Raw genomic sequence first — 20,892 nt, forward strand, 5'->3', positions numbered from 1 at the left:
CAACAAGATCAACCACAGTGTAGGGAGGAGTGATTGCAGTCAGTATGCTTTTTGGAATATGGGCCTTTGAATATGGGCCTTTGGGCAGTAAGAAACTTGAAGAATATTAAATAAAGTATATTAAAGACACTTGGGGGAGAATAAATATGGTTTTCCTTCCTTTTCTTTATTCCTCTTTTCATAGTTGCATTAGCAGAAGATGGGTAGTGAAGGATGGAGGGGTCATTGTTGAGGCAGATGATGATGTGGATATTTGTCCCTTCTGGAGAAGTCCAGTCTGCAGGGACAGGCTGGTCCAGGGAGAGTCCAATCTTCTGTATGTGGAAGCTTCACTCTATTACCAGATTGCTTCAATGTCTAGGTGAGGTTTAAGCATTCCCGGGCCTGGCCATGTGTCACTGGTAAAGAAATACATCTGTTCATTCACCACTAACGGATCAGTTAATTTCTAATCAGAGCTCGTCAACAATTGTAAATGTAACAGCTTTCTGTCAGCAAATGCTATTTGAAAGAAATAAAATTAATTCATGGTTGCGTGTGGTGGCTGTGTCAAAATATTTGTGGAAAATTATCAAAATATTTGTTAGATAAAAAATCGTAACATGTCAGTTTGACTTTACTATCGCACTCATTTGTTTCAGAGTGAGACAGCTGAAACAAAATATGTAAGAACAGTCAAAGTGAAGTATTTTTTTGTTTTTCCTTTGTGATGTAGGATGAAACCAAATGCCAGTACCTTGAAGTTCCCCCCAGGATAAGAAATCTGAATTTCACCAACTTGAATTATAATACTAATATCCCTTCCTATATAAGCAGCTTAGCTTCCTCATCTGTGCTGGAAAGCAAATGAGAGCCAGACTTTCTAACATATAGAGAAGAAAGAGGAGCCATTTTGAAGTAGGTACCACATACTGTCTCTCCTGCTTCAGGCTGCACTTGATTAAACCAATATTGTGATTAAAACCCATCTTGCCTGCACCTTTAAATACAGCCCCACTGTAGGAAAAGTAGGAAGAAAGCTGTCTTTGTCTAGGACATGTCTTCCCCTGCCAAATGTATAAACTACCCAAACAAAATGTAGCAATTTGTCTTTCATTTAATGATGAACATTTGCTCTGATATTTGTTCACTTTTCCAGAACTGTCTTAATTAAACTGCTGTGATCTATGTTTTCATACCAAACATGGTGATTTCATTATTCAAAAGACACAGAGCTGGCACACATTCTAATACTTCTGAAGTGAGGGTGTATTATGGAAATGAAAACTTATCTCATCATTTCTGGAGGCACATAAAAAGAATTAATTGTGTTTAATGTGGAATTAACTCCATCTGAAAATGCTGCTGTTTTGCCTCCAGTTAAAAAAAAAATATCTCAATAGTATATGAACCACAGTAACATGCTTCTCTGTTGTTTGATAGTCACTGGCTAGAAAATGTCAATCCCAATGCATGAATCCAAAGACATGGAACAAAATCCATTGCATTGTCAGAAAAACTCTGATTTCTTTTTTAGCTTTTTGAGGGTTGTCTGGATCAAGCCTTGTGTATCAAGGCAGGAGTGATGGTAAAGAAAACATCTTCATCATTTCTGCATCACTTACTTAAAAGAAGATATTAATCTCTAGGAACAATAATAGCCCAAAATCCTCCCGAGCCTGCCCTTGTCAGACTCTTCTTCTTCTTGCCCAGTAGTCTGCATGGTGCCTGGATCCAGGAAAACATCCTAGCACAAGTCTGATTTCATAGCATCATAGAATGCTTTAGGTTGGAAGGGACCATAAAGATCGTTTAGTTCCAACCCCCCTGCCGTGGGCAGAGACACTTCCCACTAGACCAGGTTGCTCAAAGCCCCATCCAGCCTGGCCTTGAACACTTCCAGGGATGGGGCCTCCACAACTTCCCTGGGCAACCTGTTCCAGTGCCTCACCACCCTCAGAGTGAAAAATTTCATCCTGATATCTATTCAAAATCTCCCCTCTTTCAGTTTGAAGCCATTCCCCCTTGTCCTATCACTACATGCCTTGTAAAAAGTCCCTCTCCAGCTGTCTTGTAGGCCCCCTTTACACACTGGAAAGCCGCTATAAGGTCTGCCTGGAGCATTTGCTTCTCCAGGCTGAACAACTCCAACTCTCTCAGACTGTCTTCATAGAAGAGGTGCTCCAGCCCTCTGATCATCTTTGTGGCCCTCATCTGGACCCCCATAACCCTTCGAAATTGGATTCCTCACGTGTTTGTCATTTAGCACACCTTGCTATTAGGGCCCTTGTTTCTTCTCTGGCCATTATGAAGATCCGTTGTTCCTCTGTGACACATGCTGTGCTAATGATACCATGGTGGTTACTATTGCCATGGTGGATAGCACTTGGGTGTGTATGGTCTTGTGGAATAAAAGGGACTGACTGAACTGCTAGTGCTTACTCCTGCCTTCCCCATCTTTGACCTTTACATTCCCATAGAGGCTTTATTCCCATAACCCACAGCTCTATGTAGATACACCTGTCTGCATGGGGTACCACAGCTCTGTATCAGCCCCAGCATAACAGACAGTGTCGCCCTTGAGTATGACCCAAATGCTGTGGTGGGGCTGCTACCCTCACCATCACAGAGCTGGCCAAATGGATTTTATTGGTGTGTGCTTTGAAGACTGACTGTGTCAAAGATTGTATAAGGAAAACCCTTCTCTTTTAAACTCTTTCAAAAATACCATCAGCTTTGAGAAGTAGGGCCTCTACATTACAAACATGCATTTACTTTTGAGCCCTAGATACCTAAATAATTAACCCATAGCCATGTCTGGGTGGGTTTGAAGCCCAAAGCTAAACCATTAACCCAGAGCTGTGCCTGAGCACATTTTGGACTCCGGAGTGCCCAGGAGCACACTGCAGAAGTACAGGAAGGCAAAGTCAGCTAGCACTGATGCAGAGCTTATTAGTCCTGCTGGATGCAGGCTGATGCCATGCAAAGTCATCCAGATGTATCTGCTCTCCTCTGCCCTGGAGGCCAACAGCCCAGGTTGCTCAGGCCCGGAGCGATGAGAGCATGGCATCCTACTCCCAGAGCCTGTGGCAGGGGCCCCATGTTTGTCCTGTGATTTCTCTGCAAATGGGTTTTCATCAGGTTAACTCTGAACAGTGAATATTAATTGTACTACTTTACAGCCTAGCAAAGACGAGCTCTTCCTGTCTGAATCTCAGAGCTGGACTAGGGCTGCTGTTCTGCAATAGCTGGTGTATTGTCTTCACGGAGCACCTCTTCATGTCTGTCTGCCCGCCTACTACTAAACCAAGAGGAAATGCTGCAGTGAATTTGCATGCACAAACCACCCGCAACTTCATAACACCTAACAGCTGGATCACAGGACAAAAATCTGAACAGATCCTTTTCTTTTATGACTCTATACACATTCCTCTAAGGGTCAGGATATTTGTCTTCAGATGGATGAGGATAAATGGATGGTTAAATCCTACTCCTTGCCATAGAAAATGTGCTCCCTTTTGCTATCCTAGCTTCCACTGTAATAACAGAGGGGTTGGGTACCTCAGCATTTAGGGTTGACCGGGCCTTTCAATAGCTGTGGACATAACCAGGCTGTATATTGCTTCCATATCCCTCTTACCACAAAGACATTTGCTGAAGCAATTTATTGGTAGGCTTTTATCGTGGTTTAGGCCAAATTGGCTACTGGGGACCTGGGGGACCCCAGATGGGACCGACAGATGCTCTCCTCTACCCCTCTTCAGAGAGAGGGGCAGAGGAGGAAAAAGAGACTTACGAGTTTAGAAGGAACTAAACTACTTTAATGAAATATTAATAATAAAATAAAAAAAAGAAATAATGAAATATATACAAAACCGTATCAAGCTCCCGAGATGACAATCACGACACCGGCTGGCACTGGGGCAGTCCCAGGCTGGACTCAGTGATGGACGGGAACTGGATTCCGGATCTGCATTCAGGATCGGGATCGCAGGCAGACGAACAGAGTCCTCCTCAGACGTCGGCCATTGCAGGAAGAGAGAGAGAGCTGACCTTTCGATCCCTCAGCCTTTATACTGAGCATGAGGCAGATGGGATGGAATACCCTCATTGGTCAGTTTTGGGTCACCTGTCCTGTCCGCTCCTCCTTGCAGGTGGGACCTCACTATTCTTTTCCGTTTCCGACCCTCCAACGGGGCAAATAACAAAGTTGGTTGGCCTTGGTTGTTATAGCAATAAGTATAAGCAAGGTCCTCTCTGCATACCATGCCTGGGCATCAGCTATAAACATAGGTCTTATCACCCTGAGAGAGTGAACGTTGTCTGCACAATATGCTGTTAATTTCAGTTGTTAGAGAGGCCCAGCTAAGAAGCGAAGTTACTGACCAAAATTGGTTCTGTTTTACCTCAAACCAGGACAGCTTTGGACCACGTTCCTAAGGAGTTGTCTAAACTACTCATTTCAGTTACCTGTCCTAATGATACAGTTGATGATCTCGGTAGTTTAGTGCACAGGGAACCATGCAAGTCTGTAGCATAAATTCAAAGAATTTACCTCAATGACTATAAAGTGATTATCCCCCAAATCAGAACAAAACCCACAGATGGTTCTGCTGCCTAAGACGCCACAGAGAAAGTGGAAACTCTCAGACCAGTTTTCAATTGGTCTGGGGGGAAAGGAAGAGGAGTTCTCTTCTGATCCTGAGCCTTCAAGGCTGACAGGAAATTCAAGTTTGGAGGAAAGAGAAAGTGGTGTGAAAATCAGGCACGTGTCTTAGTTGGGTAGTCTAAATCCACTGCTGGCTGCGGACACACCATAGAATCACTTTGGTTGGAAGAGACCTCTAAGATCATCACATCCAACTGTTAACCTAAAACTATCAAGTTACCACCAAACCATGTCCCTAAGCGCCACATCTACACATCTTTTAAATACCTCCAGGGATAGCAACTCAACCACTTCCCTGGGCAGCCGGTTCCAGTGCTTGACAACACTTTCAGTGAAAAAAGTTTTCCTAATATCCAATCTAAACCTCCCCTGGCGCAACTTGAGGCCATTTCTTCTTGTCCCATTGCCTGTTACTTGGGAGAAGAGACCAGAACCGTAATCAACATGCAGTTAGCTATTAGTGTGGCAGTAGGCTGCATGCCTAAAATAACTTCTCCATGAAAAATATCAAGCATTCTATAAATATATATTGCGCAGTATATATATAAAAGCTTTCATCATGAAAGCTTTCCATTTTCCATTTTCTGTGCTGTGGTCTATGTTTCATGACTGGTTTGATGGTATAAGAACAGCTAGCAGGGTATCTACCCTGAGGGAAAACTGAAGGAGTCTGCAGAGACTTATGTTGCCCTTTGCAAGGCAGATGACACTTTGAGTTTTCCCTGGCCACATATATGAAGCTGTAAAAGCTTTCTCTTTATTTTTAAAGTGCTCTTTGTGCATAAAGGATTTCCCCAGAGAAACTGTGAAGGGGAGTATGAAGGTCTCCATCTATCCCACATGGTTGTGGACTAGGGTGCAGCTCCTTCCTGACTGTCTTTCGGAAGTGATGCTATGCTCTCTTTACCCAAGACCCATCAAGAGCAGTGACGTCTCACAAAAATTAGGGGTTGTGTCTGTTCCTTGTGTCCTCTCTGCTTAGGGAACCTGCCTTTTTCAAACTGATCTCAGCATCCTTTGCATGTCATTGTTTTGGGCTTGCTCCCTGCTTTCTTGGTAGCCTCTTGGGGTGGTTGATTACCCCCGCAGGCAGAGCAGAAGCCAGCATAGGCGGGTAAAGTGTTGTACAACCCCTCTTTGCTGAAGACCAGGCACATAAGCAGTTCATTTGTTTGAGGAGATGAAAAATACCCTTCCCTCTTCTCTTAAGGGACAGCGTGGTCTAGACTTTTTCCTAGTCCAGTGAAGCTTTGTGATAACTCTGCTTGGTCCGCTGTTAAAACTGCCACAACCAAACCCATCAGTCCCTGGAAAGGTGGGTAGGGCTAATCACACTATTTCTCCTATGTATGAATACTGAAGTTGAAAGATTTGCTCCAAATCCATAGCAGGAACCAGAGCAGGAAAACAGCTCTACTGCATATATGGCACAGCCCAAGAAAGTTTGAAGTGCACATCTACAGCTACAGTACAGCATGGTGTTGCTCCTGTCCTAAAAAAGCAGATAACCATTTAACCTCAGTGCTGCTCTATTAATCTGATCCCTGACCCACAGCAGAGCTAACCAGCTTGGATTTGGTGCCTCGCATTGTCCCAAAGCGATTTCTAACTAATGGGTCTCTCTCCTGCAGTCCCCTGCGTGCTGCAGATGTTCTCCAGCAGCACTTCCTGCTATCACCCTCCTCTGTACCCAGAATAACAGTCCAGCGCAATACCTGAGCATGAAGCTTGTACTGCTTCGCACTTACAACTTGAAAGAGTACAGTTATGAGAATAACTGGCTTCTCAGAGTTAATGGGTCAGTGAGTGTCCTCATTTACGCACTCTCAACTTTTCCATTACATTTCTTATTAGAGTCTCTCTGCTGAGACAACTGGAGAAATATGAAACCCTCTGTAACCTCTTTAATCAAGCTCTGGTGCTGTATCAGTAAGGTCCAGCAGATCCCTATGAAGCTTTTCATTTTCATTGCTCTTTTCATCTGCTTTCTGGGTACGGGCTTGAGAGAAGGATTTCTCATCTCTCCACAGAGGTAGACTGGAATTAGACTGTCAATGACAGGCTTGCGTGTGCTCTGGCAATGTAATTTAGCAGGTCATCAGTCTATAATGAAGACTTAGGTCCCTTCTGGCATTTTCATTCGAGATGGCCAAGTGCTTTGCCTCCTTTCTTTATTGCGTGATTTTTATATAATTGTTCCAACTTAGACATAATTACATTAGATCTGCTATTTAAATGCCATCGAGTGCTCTTCTTTATTCAAAAGCCTGCTGCTGTTATCAAATCTAAAAGAACATGGAAATGTGAGATACTTTCACAGCAACAGTAGACTTCCAGTCTAAGTTACGCTTTTATACTTTACTCACTTCATAACCTGAAGCACCAAGTGCACAATCATGTACCACTCAGCTCTGAAATCCTGCTGCAGTGAGGCAAACCTTAGCAAGAGAGAGTGAAACAGGAAGGTAAACACTTGACCTCTCTTTTCTTAGTTCTTATTTTTTATATTCAGGTAACCACTAGCTTCAAGATATGAGTGCCAGTGTAGTAACTTTTTTAAAAGGAACCGCTTTCAGGCTTGAAGGATATTGCCTTCTCTTTTGAAAGCACTTCATCTGGCAATGATTTTGGATTGTGCTCTGCTCATGGATCTTTATGGCACAAAGATGATGCTTGTAAGCCACTGGAACAACGATCATCTTCTCTTGAACTTGCAGGCACCCCTGACTCTTCTATTGCTCCAGTCTCAGTTCAAGCATCGCAGTATTAATTTGTAGATATAGTTTTTCCCCTGAGGTGAGGCTATTGCTTGGTTTCTGTCAATCATTTATTGTTCTATTTCCCCCCTTTTTTTTAAGAGATATAATGAATGATGTGGCTCTGAGTATATATAATTTCCTTGAATTTCCTCCAAGTGCAGTTTCACTCTTTAGATTTCCCTGTGTGATGCCGAGCACCAAAGCAACCCAGGAAGCCAGCAAGCCAAGCAGGGTCCTGGTGAGAGCTCGTTAAGTTTTAACATTCAGCACTCGTTGCTTATCAAGGACTGCGGCCCAGCCTATGTGGGATTAGATAAAAAGGTATTAAAAAGCATCCAGAACAAACTATGGATGAAACACACAAGTGCTTTATAATTTGTCTGTTGGAGGGAGAAGGATTAGAAGTGATGTTCCTTCTGTATGATTTGAATGGTTGCAGTCAAACTGGACATGCACCAAATGCATAATTTTAGTCAGGGCTGATTGCTGTGCAGGTTAATAAAAGTATCTGGTGTGTCTCATACTTACACCCCATTTTCAGTTGTTTCTTACGTTGCCAGAATTTAAGCATCTGAAGTGAAGCTTTGCCTGTCATGTCGAATCAGGTGGAATTACCGAGAAGTTTTGTTTCTCCTCTTGATTGGCTTACAATTTGTGTTGAGAGTATGCCATTTATTCTTCTGGTGACAATTCGTTCAAGTCTTCCCACTCACAGCTTGTTGAAAAACAAGCTTGTATGTGCTCAAGAGGCACTTGTTGCAGTTTGATTTTCCCTGTCTTGCTGTTTTCAAGAGTAGACACTGAGTATCTAAGGCAGACTCTGTGCCATTGCTGCTTTTAAATGGACCTAAATGATGCATAAAGTGATCAAGCACCTCTAGCACGGTGTAGATGGGACCAGAAGTTTTGTCTTGATTGCTCCTTCTGAACCACTGAAGCAATCTTAGCTAAATCTGCTGAACTTCCCGTGCTTCATGAAAGGATAAAGGATGGGGCAGCAATGTAGTCTTACTTCCAAGGCTTCAATGAACTTAGTTCCTATTGCAAATCTATGGGCTGTTCTAAGTAATATGGTCTTTCACAATGTCTTTGGTGTCTTTCTGGTGGTCAGAGTAGCTGGGTGGAAGAAGCTCTTTGGCATGTGGCCCATTTCTTTTTTTCTAAGAAAATGTGGGAAACTTGGGAGGAGCTCAACTGCCAAAATCCTTCAAAAGTCAATGCAAGAGGCTTTAGGATTGCTTTCTGTCACTACATCAGTGTTGAACCATCTCTGAATAGCACTGTGATCTAACCTTATTAAGAGAAAATACCCCAACCCATCTATTAATTTTCCTTCAAATATTACAAACCTTTATTTGGAATCTGCCACTTATACAAAATGAACAAAATCATAAATGTCTCCTTTTCCTCCTCTCTGCCTCTGACACGTTTATCTTGCCCATCTCTAACTGAAGGTCACACTGTGACCACCACTATATTTTCCTCAGTAGAATTAATGAGGTTTTATGCAGCCAGATGAGACTCCCTGGTACAAAGGAGCAGTTTGTTTCAAAATCTCTTAAGAAGCATGTTACAGAAATTGCGCATGAGATGCAAAGAGAACTTTGCATGAGATAGAGAAGGAAGATCTCAGGGTTCAAGCGCTTGGAGGATAATGCAGTCTCTCAAAATTAGACTCGTTGTTTGATATTGAAATAGCTTTCATGTGTGACAGGAGAGAATTAGTCATCTTCCTTTAAAATGAATCGATCGCCGGCCACCTGCTGTTCTAGCTGTCACGAACTGTCCTCTATTTCAGTTTTAAAAAAACAAAACAAAACAAAACAAAACAAATCTGTTTTTAGACTGTCAGAGCTTAAAAAATAATAATCAAAATGAATAACCTCTTGGTTTTCCACTGCCATGGAAGTGGCATCAGTCACTCACTGGTGCCAGATGTTATTGTTAACAACATGCTTTTGGCACGCTAGTCATTGTAGAGGGCTTCATGGCTCCTCTGGGGAACACTGGGGATGCAGCACACAGTGCAGATTCGCCTAAAACATTTTTCTGCCATACTTAGGCTCAAATTTAGGTAAAATCTTGAACATGGAGAGGTGTGAAGCAGGTAGAATTTTGAGTGCCAGCATCCTAGGTCCCTCAAAGAATAGGATGGGGACTCCCCCCTTGTTGCAGAGCTGGTCTTGCTGTGGCCAACCCAAGGCATCCTCCTTATAGGTTCTGCTACTATTTTGCACTCTCTGGGTTTGCCTGCTGAGTCTTTTAATACTAAGAATGTTAAATACTGCTGTGTTAGTCAGGCAAAACTACCTATCTTCAATAGTTATCCTCCCACTCTACTCTGCCCAGGTAAGGTCTCATTTGGAGTACTGTGTCCAGTTCTGGGATTCCCAATTCAAGACAAAGAACTGCTGGAGAGAGTCCAGCTGAGGGCTATGAAGATGATTGAGGTACTGGAGTACCTCTCTTATGAGGAAAGGCTGAGAGACCTGGGTCTGTTTGGCCTGGAGAAGAGAAGACTAAGAGGGGATCTCATCAATGCTTAGAAATATCTAAAGGGCCGGTGTCAACAGGATGGGGCCAGGCTCGTTTCAGTGGTGCCCAGCGACAGGACAAGGGGCAACAGGCACAAACTGGAACACAGGAAATTCCACCTCAACATGAGGAAAAGCTTCTTTACTTTGAAGGTGACAAAGCACTGGAAAAGGCTGCCCAGAGAGCCTGTGGAGACTCCTTCTCTGGAGATATTAAAAACCTGCCTGGATGCATTCCTGTCCAATCTGCTGTAGGTGAACCTGCTTTGGCAGGGGGGTTGGACTAGATGATCTCCAAAGGTCCCTTTCAACTTCTACCATTTCATGCCTCTGTGATTCTGTGCCAGAGAGGAGCAAAAAAACCACTGCTGTATATAAGGCAGGTGAAAATGAGAGGGACTTATTAGAGAACATATAAGAATCAACTGCTAGCCCACAAAGAATGCAGTAAGTACCCTTTGTTCTCCTTTCCCACAAATAGCCCTGATACTGTTCTATTGAGAAAAATGATAACTCTGATAACTACGGATGATTTAAATAATTGAACGTAATTTGGAAGTGGTAAAAAGTAACAGCTATGTGGTGCTCCAGAGTTGAGGCTGTGCCTGACACAACTTACAGGGAAAAGTAAGAAGTGAATGCACTCGTTATTTGCAGTTAGTAGGGCATGGCAAATGCTCTTTCAACCACTCCAAGAGCTGGCAAGCTCCTCCAAGCATTGGGCTGTTTATGGTGCTGCTGTGAGTTGCCTCTTTGGTCAGAGGCTCAGAGCATGTGCTGACACCCTCACAGTTCCCTAACCCAGACTATTCTTAAACAGAGAGCAAAGCAAAAAGGAAAACCAAGAAGACAAAGAAAGAAAATCACATACGATGGAAAGAAGTAATGAAGTCTTGTATCTAGGTGCTCTTCAGTATATAGGTGAAGCTGATGGCTGTGGCTATATAATGGGTTTCCTCTCTGTGCTATAGGTAGGAAATATCTGAGGAGGAGGGCCCCAGGACACTATGGGCTAGCAGTCAGGAGGATAGTGTAAATCATTGCTTCAGTCCCTGATTTTCCCTTTTTGAACTATTTTTAAGTTCCTCAGAAGAGGAGGGGGATCACATTAGACTATTGCCTCATTGTTTTGCTCACTATCTAGGTCGAGTTTCTGCCACAGCTGTTTTGGTTCATTATTTTTCAGTTTACTGCTCATCTTGTTTACCAGACATGATTACAGCATGTTTCCTTGTGCTGTGTTTGGGACAATTTGTCTTAAACCTGAGCTTCCCTCAGAACAGCAGGCATAGCTGCGGCACAGCTCAGCAGCAATTGTCTGCTCGAGTATTTACCCACCTTCCCAGCAAGATTTCTAAGCTGTTCCCAAATTCTCAGCTGCCACAGAGGTGTTGTTATGAGTACCTCACCCTGCAAACAGAAGGCCAGTTGGGTTAGGTGGGCAAGGCGGTTGTTGGAGGGTGAATGAGTGTAGTTACTCTCTAAGGGTAAATGCCTTGGGCAGCAGGGGTCCTTGCAGCCAAATTCTTTGATGTCAGTGGCGGGCACTGGCACTGTGGACAGTAACACAGGATACCTTCTGCTTATTTTCTCATCATTAAAGACACTGCCAGCAATGGAGAGGATATTTTATCAAGTCCAAGCTCTTCCCCTTCAGCCCATTCACTTTGGCAAGCGCTGTGCATCAGCAAAGAGGGAAATTGACACTGGTACTATGAAAGACAGAAAAAAAAAATCAATGCCATGTAATTATCAGCAGTTCCAGCCCAATAGCCAGCATCCTGCACTGCATCAAAAGCAAAATCATGGAGTCGAATATTGGAACATTAGTGCCAGCTGAATATTGCACCTTTGATGTTATGTTGTCTTCAGTTTCCTCTGTTATTATTTCCTTTATTGTTTGTTTCAGTAAGGAGACAACAAGGAGGATGTCCAGTTTGTCCTACTTTTCGGCAGTTTTTAATAAGCAGCACTGCACTTCTGACAGTGGCTTTACAATAGCTGGAGCAGACAACAGGCGGGAAGGACCCTCCTGAGCCTCACAGCCACTCTCTCATGCTGCAACCATAATGTACCAACTGGTTTAGCTCCATCTGAGCTCTCCTCAGGTTTTGTGCCCCTGCTTTGACCAAACCAGTGTTCCATAACCTCTCTCCTCAAAAGGCAAGAGACCTTCCCATTTCCATGCTAAATATGTGCATGGTCACTCATTTTAATGTATTGATTAACCTACTTGCTCTTAAACTAATGTTTTATATATTATTATTATATTATAGAATCATAGAATCATAGAATGGTTTAGGTTGGAAAGGACCTTAAAGATCATCGAGTTATATTTATATATATATGTGTACAGATCTTTTCTTCACCATGTCTGGATTTAACTTTTCGTTTTTCTCTCTGCCCTGGTTTGAGGTAAAACAGGACCAATTTTGTTCATTAACTTTGCTTCTTAGCTAGGCCTCTTCTAACTACTGAAGTTAGCATATTGTGCAGAAACTGTTTGCCCTCAGAGTAATAAGACCTATGTTTATAGTTGATGCCAAGGAATGGTATGCAGAAAGGCTCCTGCTTATACTTACTGCTATAACACCCAAGGGCAGCTAACTTGGTTATTTGCCCCGTTGGAGGGTCGGAAGTGGAAAAGTGTAGAGGGGTCGCACATGTGGGGAGGAGCGAACAGGACAGGTGACCCAAAACTGACCAACAGGGTACTCCATCCCATCTACATCATGCTCAGTATAAAAGCTGAGGGATCAAAGGGTCAGCTCTCTTTATTCAATGGCCAGCATCCAAGGAGGACTCTGTTCATCTGCCCTTGATCCCGATCCTGAATCCAGATTTGGAATACATGTTCCCATCCATCACTAAGCCCAGTCTGGGGCTTCTCCAGTGCCAGCCAGTGACGTGATCGTCATCCTGAGAGCTTGATACAGTTTTGTATATATTTCATTATTTTCTTTTTATTTGATTATTAATATTTCATTAAAGTAGTTCAGTTCCTTCTAAACTCATAAGTCTCTCTCTCTCTTACCTCTCTCTTTGAAGAGAGGTAGGGGGGAGCATCTGTCATTCTCCCAGTGGCTGGTTCGGCCCAAACCGCAACACTCTCTTAAATGATACATGAAACGAGTTGCTTTCCCTTTTTCCCCCTATGATAAACTACCTATTGCTTTGGCCACCTGAACAGTGCTGCTCTACATCTGTTTAAATCTCAACTCAAATTCTTGAATACTGATGACCAGAATTTTACCCAGTTCTCCGTTCTTTTGTACAATCCTTCTAGCATCTTTTTTTGTCCTTCTCCATGAAGAAGTAGTAAGCTCCAAGTGAACAGCAGAAATATTTGCAATTAGTCACTATATAGATCTTTTCAGCAACAGGTGATTTAATTAGTTTCCTTCATTTCTAATAATGTTCTCTCTTCAGTGAAGAACTTGCAGACCTACTTTCCCATGCTCTTCCATTTAATATAAATTCAACATCTTAGTCTTTGGGATTTTATTTTTAATGATCAAATCTTCAAAAATGGTTTCAGCAATTACAAGACCAATAAAAATAGCATACAGTCAGTTGGGTATTTTGGCTATTTGGTGGAGGAATCCCATCCCATCTACAAGTAACTTACCCTGCTATTACTCATCACACTTATTTTAAGTTTTTTATTGAGGCCATTGAAGTGTCCCTCAACAATGGGATTATTAGGAAAGCTCTCTTTCTAATAACATTACCTAAATATCTATAACAGCCAGAGCTTATAATGAAATTATATGGTGATTTCTCAGCTGAGTAAAAGATATTTTTCTTTTTTTTTTTTCCCCACTGAGATTGCGACAGATACTGTTTCGCCCATGCCATTGTTTCTACCTTTACACTTTTATGCTCAGTTCCTTTGTCGATGCACCCCACTGCCTTTATCTTCATCTCTATCTTTCTGCAGACTGCTTTTCCTCGATACATCTGCTCTAAATGTGGCTGTTATTTTACCACATGCTGTTAGCCCTTATACTGCCTGATTTCACATCCTGTTCCAATAGTTTGACCTTGCCCAGTCCGTTTGCCAGCCCTCCTGCATTGGTGCGCGACGGGGAAGCAGTTTCTTACCAGCCACACTCAGTAACCCAACTGGGAGAGAAACAGTCCCTCAGAAGCACTATCAGCTACTTGACTTTGGTTCCTATCAATACAAATTTCCTTCCTCATGCTCCCTCAGCTGTTGCCATATATTTTGTTACCTCATTTGTTATTCCTGAGAACTAAACCCATGCCCAGTTTCCCCCTTCATTTTTTTTCTAGTCTAAAGTTTTTCTATGAGTCCTGTTTTGTAGGAATTCAGGATTTCATTCAGCAAGCTGCATCTTCTTTCCATGACTCCCTGCAGCTAGATTCTCCCAAATGTTCTCAGATCTGTTTTTCTCAGTCTTTGCTTTGCAACAAAACCAAGAAACCTGGGGTACTGAACCCAAAGGTGTTCCACTTTGCAGGTAATGCAGTAACAGTTTGGAGTTCAGTATGGAAATGTTAACAAAAAATGATAAGATTTTTTTAAACACCATGTGACAAACTATAACAAAATCCCTTTTGTGCAACAGCCACATCAGTGGAAGTTAATTTTTCCAGAAATGTCTTTTATCCAAATTATTTATTTTAGTCCCCAACCTACCAACATTCAACACAAATTTGGCTTCTCTTTGTACTGTTGAAAATTGTTGCTTATAAAATGACAGTCATTTATATTGAGGACATGTCTTCACTGAAGAGCGAGCACACATGAAATGTGCTGCTTTGTTCACTTCAGTGCTGCATAAGCCTGTGTCTTAGGTTGAACTCTTGGCTCTGCTCACAAGCTGTGCCAATGCAAGATTACACTGGAATTGTGGAAAAACCTGTTTGGAAGTGCTATTACTCTTCCAGTTTAGTAAACTAAGCCAACAACTGGAAGGGATATGCTGTTGGGGCAGTGAATGAAAGTCATGGCCCGGGAAAAAAGGATGCTGATGGCATTTTGCATTGATGCAGAAGCATGTCTTGTTATAGAAATGCAGGCAGTGAAGACAATCAACAAAATCCCCCATAGCTGGTCAGTTGTTATTTTGCAAGGCAGCTGTGAGCCCAGACTGGCATTACCACACAGTAAATTGAGAATAATCATCAGTAATTCAACAGAAGCAGTATCAGACAGATGCTACTGATCTGTCAAGTGCCAAGCTGCTTTCTTTGGTCATCCTGAACACAGCGTTCGGTATTTTATTCATTTCCTATCCTGAGGCTTCTCTTTTGGGAGTCCTTTTGTTGTTGTCTGCTTACAAATTTCAGTTTCTGATTTCTGGGGTCTTCTAAAATTATGAGCCTTACTGAAGTCCTACCAAAAGCCTAGTGCGGGCAAGGTCAGGTCCAGGCATGAAGTTCCTGTTCAAATGTGGCACAAGGATGGGAGAAAAACAACACAGCAATGGGAAGGAATTTGTCTTTAAATGCTAAAATGATCTAGGTAACTTCCAGTGCCAAAAGGAGGATTTAAGGGGGCAAGAAAACAGGGCCCTTCTATGAATCTGCAGGACAGGCAGTTGTTGAATTCATTTGCAAGGCAGAAATTTGCCAGTCCAGGCCATATCAAAAGAAAATCTTGAATCCTCAGCTGTTTTTGCTTCAGCCACCTGATATGGGATTCCTCTCCTATGTGTCTGGGAGAGGAAACCAGGCTTTGAGCAAGAATCCAGACTAACCCAGCAGCAAAGACCCACCCTAAAGCAGCAGGGGATGGGGACACATTGTGAGCCGAAGACATGAAGGTGAGTTTGTAGACCTAGAGCTGGAATCATGAACAAGGAACTCAAAAATAACTCACTTAAGATAGCACTCCTGCAGAATATTGAAGTGATGTATCGATGTTTTCTTCCCCATTTTAGGCATTATTACCTAATAGCTGGGTGAGAGGTGTTTTTTAGGTGCACCAGTAACATCGTGTTTTTGGGGAGCCGGTGGAGGTACACACCAGACTGATGCCAGAACAAGAGAGGGGTAATGTGAGTTGTTTACACTTCTCTCACTTGCTCAGCTCACCAAACACAGCTGAACTTTAAGGCACAGGTAACAGCAGTGGAGGCGATGGAACAGGGTCCATGTAGAATCTTAAAGCTGTTTTGTCCTACAAGTCATCTGTAAAATAATATATGTCAACCAGCCCTGAGATTCAGGCCAGAGTTCCTGTGAAGGACTTGCACTCAACTTTCTTTTTGGAAGAATAAGTGCCTTAAATGTTGCTCAGGGTATAGCAAACCAATCATCAAATTTGATTCAAGGCGGTATGGCAGCTGGTTGGAAACTAAAAAGCTTCAGACAAGCTACTTCTGTTTCCAGTGCACTGTACTGGTCCAGGAGGATGTAGTCAGGCCATCTTGAACCATCCAGGTCAGTTGTGAGAAGAGCAGTGGATTATTCGCTACTGGTCATAAACTCAGGGTACTGTGGTGCTGCTTTGTTCCCCATACTTACAAGATTGCACTATATTTTTCTGCCATCACAAAGGTCTTTCTCTGGCTAAGTGGAAAAAAAAGATAAATTTATGCTTGATATAAAAATATCTATTATTCAGGTCTTTCTACGTGAGTGGAAATACTCTTAGTGTCATTCAGCTACCTTAACTTCAGGTGACGAAAACTTAGATATCAGAGTTTGAATTAGTGCCATGGAGATCCTTTGTTTCTTATGCAGATAGGGGGCACATCTGAATGTGTTTTTTCTTTCTCCTGGAGATAATGTTCTTCCAATGAGACTGTTACAAACAGCTCTTTTCTGGGTAATGGTGGGACCTATACTCACTAGAAACTTATTAACCTCCCTAAAATCTTTGTCATTCTCTCTTAATAACATCATTTAGTGGTGGCGTAATGCAAGGGGAGTAACTACCAACCTCGCACAAGCTTGCTCCAGCACAGACAAACATGGTATGGCAACATATAACAATAGACAACAAGTTTCCATAGTTTATTGCTTTTTCTGTGGGTTCTTTTGTTTTTTGGTTTTTTTTTTTTTTTTTGTAAATTTATGTACTAATGTTTAAATCTATTACAGGGTACTTGCACCTCTCTAGGATAGACTTTGCTGGGGATTTCAGTGCTAACTCCCCAAGCTTGCAGAGACTGGCATGTGGCAACTCCTCAGGCCAAACATAAAAACTGGAGTCTAGGAGAACATTACAAGGTGAAGGTAATTTTTTGTGTGTTCCAGTGTATAGCAGCGAACTGTCCTTATCTTCTTAATTACCTTGATAATTAATAAATAGTTAATATGTCAACCTTTCATTAAGTTTCTTTTCCAAGTGGTTTAAGAAGTGAAGAAGGTTTTATTTGCAGCTTTTGCTTCACTGTTAAGTGGGGAGATTTCCAAGCATCTTAGAGTCTATCACTCCATATTTCAACAGTAACAGTATGTTGGATGGTAACAAGGTGTTACCTGGAGCTGTGAAGGGGAAAATCCTAACACAGATACATGACTAAACTACATGACAGCACATAAACTGCATCCTAAACTGATTATTATGTGCACCCCCAAAATGTTATGATACATGCACAAATCTTAAGTTTCCCTAAGCACTTGGAATTGAATCTCAGTTTATAGCAGGTATCAGTTGATGGGACTCAAGCTTTTCCCAGCAGGTCGGGACCAGCCTGGTGCCCTGCTGCACAGCAGTCCCATGGGTTCCTTCCCCAGTCTTTACACTGGCAGCATAATTTCATCATTTTATGCTCTGTCAGTGACTCAGATACACTCACCAGGTTTGACAATCTCTACAGATTTCCTGTTGGCACCATGGTCCCTGCAAAGAGAGGCGTCACGTAACAGATTTCAGTGTAGCAAGTCCTGGTTTAAGAGCAAGGAAATCCTGATTTCTGCCGTGGGTATATCCCATGGCTGATATGTTGGATTATTTTGATAGACCTGGTTCTCAGAAATGCAACAGAACAAATATATGAATAATTAGTGCATGAAATTATCTGGAATTCATTCATGGTTACTTGTGAGTACTAATACCTAATCAGACATTGCTCTGGGGACATGTGTGCATTGGTACTTCCAATTAGGAAGTCATCACAAAACATGCACGTCTATTTCTGAAAAACTCAGTTCTGCATTAAGCGGAGTTGGCGTTGCTTGCTGGCATTGCACACAAAGCTGTTCGGAAAAAAGCTAATTGCTTTGTGCTTTGACTATGTGAACTGATGAGGTTCATTAATGAAAGTGCCTAAGCTTATCGCTTTACTAATATTAGTATTTTCTATTAATGACACTGTTTACAGCTGTTTGTGCAATACAGCCCTGTTTTTCACAATATATGCTTAACTGCTATTTAGTCTTGGTGAGGCTTAAGCAGATACTTACATGTAAACTGTTCCAGAAGTGCAGGGCCTCACTGTGAGCAAAATGAATACGCAAGGACATTTCAGGGCATTCTAACCATCCTGAAGCAAAGCACTGGGGAGGTGACTCTTTGCTGGAGCAATGCAAGACTTTAGGGAAGGTTTACAATCCAACACTCAGTGTTTTGAGAGGCTGCAGACACCAATTTTGCGGGTGTTTATTTTCTGTGGAATGCAGCGCTTCTTTACATTCACACCACTGGAAACCACCGGGACTCTGGTTTTCTGCAGGCTGAGCCAGGCAGGCAGACCTCTAAGTGAAGAAAGCAGAGCCGTTATGAGTCAAAGCTTTGTGGGAAAACATGTGTCCTGGTTTCAGCTGGAATAATGTTAATTTTCTTTCTAGTGGCCACTGTGTTTCAGATTTGGTATGAAAGGAATGTCGATAACGCATATTGTTTTAGTTGCAATGTTTATACTAGTTAAGGACATTTTTAAACTTCCCATAGAAGCTGAAAGGGAGCATAGACAGGACAAGCTGCCCAATGGAATATTCCATACTGTACATGTCACACTCAGGATATAAGCAGGGGTTGGCTGGGGGGCAGGGATCACAATCACTGCTCGGGAAGCACTGGGCAACCAGTCACCGAGTGGTGAGAGCAACTTGGGATGTATTACTCTATTCTGGATATTCTTTTACCATTATTATTATTATTGTTGTTATTTTCCTGTTCCATTATTGTTCTATTAAACTGTCATTATCTCAACCCACAAGGTTTTTCTCTTTCCCCTCCTTTTCTCCCTCTTCTCCCGGCCCTTCTGGAGGGGGAGGCAGAGAAGTGAGTGAGCAGCTGTGTGGCCATAGTTGTTGACTAGGGTTAAACCATCACAACATGTTTTTGCTTCCACAAAAGGAGTTAGCGTAACTAACCAAGAAACCAGTCTAGCCAGCTGAGGGATTAATGTTAGACTCCCTTGATGTTTGCAGAATAAATTGATGAGCAGGCAGATGAGGAAGATGAACTGCAGTGTTCAAGTCTAGTACTCTCTGAAAGCACTGGGCAGTTTCCAATACAGTTTTCAAACCATCCAAGATAAAGAGACAGTTGATGCTATCATTTTATCCTCATTTCTTTAGCCTGAAGCTCAGACATTTATGTGATATTGTCTTTGTCTCTTTTTCTTTAGCCCTTGATTTTGAAGTCTTATTGAAAGTTCTCTATTTGGGATTGATCTCTATCTGCATTCGGCTTCCTGAGTATTTGATTGTGACGCTAGATTAAAAAAATCTTAATTGATTCTTGCCTGTACCTGGAATGCTGTTATTTCAGTGCAGCATTCAGGGGTTCATGTGCCAGTAGATTTGATATATAAGAAGCATCTGTCCATTTAGCTGTCTGTGTTTCATAAGGCTATGGATTTCTTTGTTACATGTAGGAGCTGTCATGCTGAATCAGAGCTGTGGTGATTCATTGGCTTAATGCTACCGGAACCAGAAGCAACATTCCCATGAGAATTTCAATTAAAAATCAGAAGAGATGTAAGATACACACTTTTAACAGGGACAGTGATTCATCATTGGGAAAGAAATAGGCTTGGAAGCAGAGAATTTTTTCATTTGTGTTTGCAAATTAGCACTGGAGGTCTTTCTGGAAGACAAGCTGTAGCCAAAACCAAGTTACTGGGTTCAGTACAAGGATAACTGAGTGAAATTAGATGGCATATGATAGAAGAATGGGTTACATGAAAAGACAGTCTTTTTAGTTCATTTGTCCAACATGCACTAGAATAAAGTCCCTAAGAACAGAAAAGACTGGCTTTCTCAGGAGCAAGGACAAGGGCTACCTCTGATTTGTCCTCCTCCCCCAGTTATCTGAAGCTGAGAAGGTTCCATGCTGCTGGCTTGGTGCCTGCCTTTGACAGAGACCATTGGCACAGTACTGATTGCAGTGCTGAAGCTGTGTGTTTTCACGGCAGGGATGGCTTTAGAAAATAGGAGGCCTTCTGCAAAATCAGCATATGTTTTGCATGGGAGAAAAATGATGTGGCAGAGTGTGTGTGAGGAGGAAGGCAGCTAGGAAGATCAAGTTTGTCATTTTCTGTTCCTAGCAACTGGGAAATTTAATCACCTGCGATTTTTTTGCAGCTTTGAAATGTTCAGTAAATTTGAAATAAATTGTGAATATGCTTTCGTACATGCTTGTGTGTAGAGGCTACAAGTATCACATATTTGATTTCATTGGCATGGATTGTTTATGTCTCTGAATCTGTTATTCATGCAGGCCAGATCCCAGTAGGTGTTTTTGTCTGGAATCTCTTTTTTAGGACCATTGCAATCTCCTGTTGTTTTCTATCCTGGAAAGGGCCATATTTCATCTGTGGCAATAAAACGAATTCATCTGTTAATCAGGGCTTGGATCAGGCTTCTCTGAACTGCAGAGGGACAACAGGGGCGGGTTAGCCTGGGACAGGGGCGGGTAGCCTGGGAGGAATACAGAGGAATTGTTCGAGCAGCCACGGGTCAGGTTAGACAAGCTAAAGCCCAGATAGAACTAAATCTGGCCAGGGACATTAAGACAAACAAAAAA

Source organism: Charadrius vociferus, unplaced genomic scaffold (assembly GCF_000708025.1).
Source record: "Charadrius vociferus isolate BGI_N301 unplaced genomic scaffold, ASM70802v2 scaffold482, whole genome shotgun sequence".
In the NCBI taxonomy this organism is placed as follows: Eukaryota; Metazoa; Chordata; class Aves; order Charadriiformes; family Charadriidae; genus Charadrius; species Charadrius vociferus.